This window comes from Geospiza fortis, unplaced genomic scaffold (genome assembly GCF_000277835.1).
Source record: "Geospiza fortis unplaced genomic scaffold, GeoFor_1.0 scaffold112, whole genome shotgun sequence".
NCBI lineage: Eukaryota > Metazoa > Chordata > Aves > Passeriformes > Thraupidae > Geospiza > Geospiza fortis.
In genome coordinates, this window is record NW_005054298.1 from 20,931,362 (window position 1) to 20,937,331 (window position 5,970).

General features: G+C 41.9%; 1 protein-coding gene across 3 annotated transcripts in view; it reads left to right on the top strand.

Annotated features, from left to right (window-relative positions):
* The first annotated feature begins 4,322 nt into the window (after positions 1-4,322).
* Positions 4,323-5,970, top strand: part of OSBPL6 (oxysterol binding protein like 6) — a 92,846-nt gene continuing 91,198 nt past the window's right edge. The window contains exon 1 of one of the 3 annotated variants that reach the window (XM_005415889.2): positions 4,323-4,433. The gene's annotated coding sequence lies outside the window, so the exon portion shown is untranslated. The remainder of the gene's footprint in view (positions 4,434-5,970) is intronic. The other 2 variants (XM_005415886.2, XM_005415887.2) reach the window with 2 other exon arrangements.

Consider the following 5,970-nt stretch of genomic DNA (forward strand, 5'->3'; position numbering starts at 1 on the left):
CGTGGCTCTGAGGCCCCGGGGCGCAGCCGGAGCATCCGGACCGGGGGGGCCGGGCCGGGCCGGGGTTACGTAACGGCATCCGTGCGGAGAGATGCGCCGGTGGCAGCCCCGGCTTCCCTGGCGCTCCCCGAAGTCGTGATTTTTTCCGCCTTTCCCTGCAGAGCAATTTAAAATGCTCCAATAAACTGTGTGCTCTCTGAGGTTCAGTTGCAGATTAGCTATTGCCAAGTTGATGCACTCTTAGGGATACCTTTTTGCTTTCGTTCTGTTTCTCTCCAAAAAAGGCAGCAACGGCCTGTGTTCCCAATTTGCTAGCAAGGCTGCAGATCCCTTCCAAGTACTTGGAAGATACATTAATTAAAATTGATGTTTGGAAATCATGTGTTTGCCCAAAGTGCTGATGCTTAAAATGACTGTGTGACGTGAGCTTTGCCATTGGCTCGTCATTTCATGTCAGTTTCTAATTGCTGTCGTGTGCTGGGAGGATACATTGGTGATTTTCTTCCCGAAAGCTTCAGCAATGCAGGTACCATGGACTAAGAGTAACTGAAACAAAAGACCTTGCTGGACTTCTCAGCAAATTAGGAAGCCAAGGTCAAATAGCAAACGTCAGTGCAACTTGTATGGGGTAGCGTGAGAGAACAAAAGTATTCACAAATCTTGTTTGAGAGTTTAAGTGAAAAGTGATCCTTAAATAGACTATTACTCAGTAGATGAAAAAAATTGCTTAGTGAAGGTGTGAGGAAATTGCTATTTTAGGACTACAATTAACTATATCAGCTCAATTTTAATGGAACTAGTACATTTAATTGCATTCCTAACAGATTTTCTGTTCTCTAGATGATTAACTTGCAGAATGATACCAGCTCAAAGATTAAAATCTCATCAAGTATCTAATGGTTTCTCTACAGTGTAATTGTGTTTGGTTTATAATAGTTCTTTTCTAATAACCAGCCTTTGCCCATACAGCTGTAGATACTATAATTAGACTTTTTATCTTGGTGTAAATTACATGACCTTGACCTTTAGAAGTTTAACAGACGTCATTGTTATGGATCTTATATGTTTAGTGAAGCATTTTTATGTATATATGATAAATACTGATTTCTTTTCTTTTTGTTTAAAAACTACACAAGGAGACTACTTTATCTTTTCTCTACACCTTGGATAAATTAACAGAGAGGTGTACAACACTGATTATTTGAAAACTGTAACAGTTTTATACTTAAACCACCTTTTCTTTCCAAGTACATGGCAGACTGTATATCTGGAAAACAGTCTTGGAGGGTTTATTACTGAAGATTCCCTAAACATTTCCCCTTGCTACGGAAGGCTGAAAGAGGCACCCTTTGTTGTACTGTAGTTCATCAAGCATGCTTCTTCCACTTCCCATTAATTTGCTATTGCACTCCCAGATCCTCCAGAGCGCTTAGGGCTGTACTGTGGGGGGCCTTGGCTGCAGCCTTGCTTATTGCTGGGATATTTTTGCTCTTAGCCCATTCTGGGAGCTTATTCATAAATACCTGTGATGTGAACACTGGTTTGCATATACTTGTAGGAACACCCATGGGGTTTTTTCCAAGTGCTGGTGTTGGAGGACTGTACTCTGTGTATTTATATGCTCAGATGTGTTTTTGTACAGCCATCAAAAGCACAGCTTTACTCACAGGTATCAGAGTTGCTCTGCATCTGAGAAGCGATTTGGACATTATTACGTTAAATATATATTAACTATTACATTATTACAAAGCTGCCGTGGCTGTGGAAAGTTAAAGCTCCGTGACTTGTGTGACAGGGCAGTCCCTGGCCTCCTGCTCTATTGCAAATGGTGGCAGGCATGAGACTGCTCTCCTGTGCCACTTCTTTCTCCAGTCCACTCTGGAGATGAGCAGAGAATGTTCAGATTACTTCTTCCTTTATTCCTCTGGCCCAGGTGTGTGTGACTGAGCGTGTGTGTACCCCTGGGTGCTGTACATTTCAGCTGAGCCACAGCCTACGGATGGATTTCTTAGCGTGGTGGAAGTGAATGTACTTGTTCTTGCAAGTACATGGGACATCAGCAAGGGTTTTTCCCTGGGAATTTATGCTTCTTTACAACGGGGCTTTGTCTCAGGAGAGCTGTATTTCTTAAGGGACTTTAGTCAGCCTTCTGTGCCTGGGCCATGCTGGAGAACCTGCTGTCCCTGCAGTGGGAGACAGGAAGGAACTGCCAGCCCTTTGCTGCTAAAGATGTGTGTGTTTATATTTTTAATGTTTGTGTATGTATAAAATGAGCCTGTCCTAATGGTTTAATTAGCCCCTCTGCCTCATGTATAGAGCAGCAAATACTTGTACATTACTCCTGCATTTTCTAATATTTTTTTTAAACACCGAACAATTCAAACAGTTCCTAGAGATTTCTGAGAGTTTGTTTTTGTTTTTGTTTTTCTTTTCCTTGTAACTAAATGTTTTCTGTTTTGGAAGCTTTTAACTATCCTGGTATGGGAAAAGGCAGCGGTTTCTGTAGATAATTTTCATGGGAAATGTTACTCTGGGTAATTAGACTTCAAAAAGGAATTTCTCCAAGAATTTCCTTCAGGCTTGTGTTTCTTTCATAAGCTAAGTTTAATGAGATTTAAAAAAATCCTTCACAGTGGAATACTAAAGTAAATGCTTACTTTTTTTGGGCATGTGTGTGTGTTTGTGTGTTGAATTTGCCATATCAACGTAGGTGTTGAAGGAAGCAAGCAAAAAGTACAGTATGGTTGTGAAGGATGCAGAGGTGTTAAAATGATGCATTGGATCCTTTACATCAGTAGAGTAGAGCATAGATCTGTGACTGCTTTGTTATGAAAACAAGTCAACCCAAAGTAGGTAACATTTGTCTAAGAATGATCTAAATATCGATTTCAAGAAACCTTATCTTGGAATGTGATACACTTTTTCAGCTGATGAACTGAAACATTTCTCAACAGAAAATCCAACCAGCTTAGGTTGCCCAAAGAAGAGTCTGTATGAAACCTGTGCCATGGAGTGAAGCCTACCTGCTCAGACAGAGGAGGCCTTGGCCACATCTGCCCAGCAGCAGCTGACCTGATCAATCCTGGAAAATGAAAAGAATAGAAGGGCTTTGCTCTGTAGCAGTTCCTGCTTCCTGCAAAATGTTTGCAGTGGGAGCCTAAAGAGTTACAGAAATCTTGGTGGTGACTGCTAATTGACCTTAGATATGGGCAGTGGAATTGGTGGGACTTTCATGGCTCATGCTGACGGTTTGAATGAGAAAGGGCTAAATAATAAATAAATGAGATAGGAAATAAAGCAGTAGCCCCAGGTGTGGGGGAGCATGACAAGGGCCATGCCACTTGGAAGGGAACAGCTTGGTGTGAGGTCCTGGCCACTGGTCAGCACTTGGACACACTGAGCAGCTGGAGTGAGCATTCTGTTCCTCAGGGTCTCTTGTGGCAGAGTCACCTTGGTCTTGATTTTTGTGTATCATGGAATAGACAGGCTGGGATAGAAATGCCACACTCATCCTGCTTAATATAACATGACTTTATTTTATTCAGACTCTGTGATGCAGTGATGTCTCTCAATTCTTGTTGCTACCCCAACCTCTTCCCCTGCAACAAACCCAGTATGGATAACGTGATGTTAAATGGAATTTGGGTCAAGAGAAAGAGTTTCTGTTAACATCCTACAGGAATGCTTCCAAGCTGGTGATTCTTCTCCTTGTTTTCTCTCTGCTTTTACTGTGTCTGTCCTGTCTGTGGTCAACCTGCATCTGCAGTGGGACTGCGAGTGCACTCTTCCTCCCATTTGTACTTTATTAGGATTTTTATAGCTGACCTTCTCAGGGATATGTGGCATCCTTTTGATCTTTTTTCAGGAAAGCAGCGTTTAACTGTTTCTTCCCTTCTGCCTTTGAAAATCAAATTCAACGTTGTTTGGAAAGAAATGGCAGTGTTATAGGAGAAGTGGGAGAGAAATTAACCCAGAGAGACTGTGGCTCATCTTCCTAGATTATGATTTTTGAGCCACAAGATAAAAGTGTCTTTAATTTATTTTTAGGGAAATTGGTGGAGAAAAACTTATTTTCTTTTATAAGTTGGAATTTAGGGAGCCAGTTAGCTGTGTTGTTACCTGGTAAGGATAGATCTAGGGAAAATGGAAAGGCGGGATCACTGATGGAGAGCTACAGAAATGGACTAGATGAAGGGACTTTCATCTTGAAAATGGGAAGCTGGAGTGGTTAGTTCAGTGACAAATGTTTCTTTCAGAGTAGAGTGGGTCAGCTGGGTGAGAAAGTGGTGGCTAATGGTGGAAATCATACTTAGTTAAAAGGAAGAAGCTTCAACATAAAGCAGCTTGCTGAGATCGGAAACAGCAGCAGTTGGTGTTGAGTCATCGTGAAGTCCCTCTGACCCCAATGTGAACATGACATGTACATCCCTCTGGTAAGTAATTCTGTTGCTTTTCTCTTTAAGTCCATGCTTCTGGAATTGATTCTGCTTCTGGAGAACAAGTTTCATAAGATGCTTGCTAAAAACAGAAGGATAGGAATGATGTGAAATAGAGCTGTAGAGCAGTCAGAGGATGAGTCTGTCTGTAGCCAGACAAATTATTTTTCTTTCTGAGTAATGATTGAAGAATGCTAAAATCCATCTCCTTTCCCCCCTACCCCTTCCTGTCAGTTAAATACAAGTTGTCTTTCCACATTCACTTGTGTGTGACAACTCTGCTCTGTGTGTAACTTCTAGGAAGTATCGGCAGGTCACACTTGTTACCTGGTGTAATATTCCTGGGTGATAAAATCATGGGCAAAAATAATGCATTCTCTGACTGAAGGAAAAAAAAGAGTTCTCTAACTCTCCATAACTGTGACCTATATTGTGTGGGTGGGCAAATATGCTGTGGAAAGCTAAATGTAAATTACATGCTGTTCCACTGAGCAGGCTTTTCTCTGTTCTCCTAATAATTGGTAGTGTAGCCTACATACAAAACCCATGGTCAGTCTGCAGTATGCAATTCAGTGACAGGCAAGGCAATGCAAGTATTATTTGCAATGCAAAATAATCTTTAAAAAACCCAAACAAGGTATTTTCTCTAGTAGCTGCATACTCTGCCTCTTGCCCAGTCACCATAAATACTGTTTTGTGACAGAGCTTGCAATTAATAGAAAGAGTGGCTTCTGTCTCTAATTAATACAATAATGGTTGTTCTTTCTTTTGATGTGTATTGAGGATTATTGGGGGAGGCCTCAAACCAAGTCAGAAATGAGGGCCAGAATTAGCCCAGCTGACCAACCCTGAGAACCTTACAGGACTCCCCAATAGCTCTATATGGTTGTGCAGTGTCTGTGAGTTTAAGGGAAAGAAACAGAAGTAATCTGTGATATGCTTTTGAATTGCCATTTCTGGTGATGCAAAGGTTGTGGTTGGAGCTGCAGATGGTCTGGAATGTAGCAATGACATGGCAGCTTGGGTTCATAGCTCCTGCCCTTTCCATCACAGCTGCTGTGTGTCTGTCTTCCTGCTGCAAATCTAAATTTTCTGAGCTGCATTTGGAAGAGGAGAGCGTGTCAGATCTTTTTGCCTTTAAAATGAATGAATTCCTATTCATCAATTTCTTTGGGTTTTCATAGTGTTTTGGCCAAAACCATGTAAAATCAATCTAGAAAGAGTAGGTTCAGCTAAAACAGCCAGTTGTAATCATGTGGCCTTTCCTAAAGCTGTGATGTTTTTCTTAATACCCTTGGGTTTAGGTTTCCAGCTGAGACGCCCAGCCCTGTTCTGCAGAGGCTGTGTAACAGATCCCTGCTCATGGTTCTCCTGATGTTCTGTGCCTTGCTGAGTGCCCCATTTTTCTCCCAGCTCTATGACCTTTGTAGAGCCAAACACCCACTTGTCCTCTCTGACAGGAGCACATTCTAATAGTTGGAATGTTGCTCTGCATGAGGGCAGCACAGGGCAGAGAAGGAAGGAAGGAGGGATT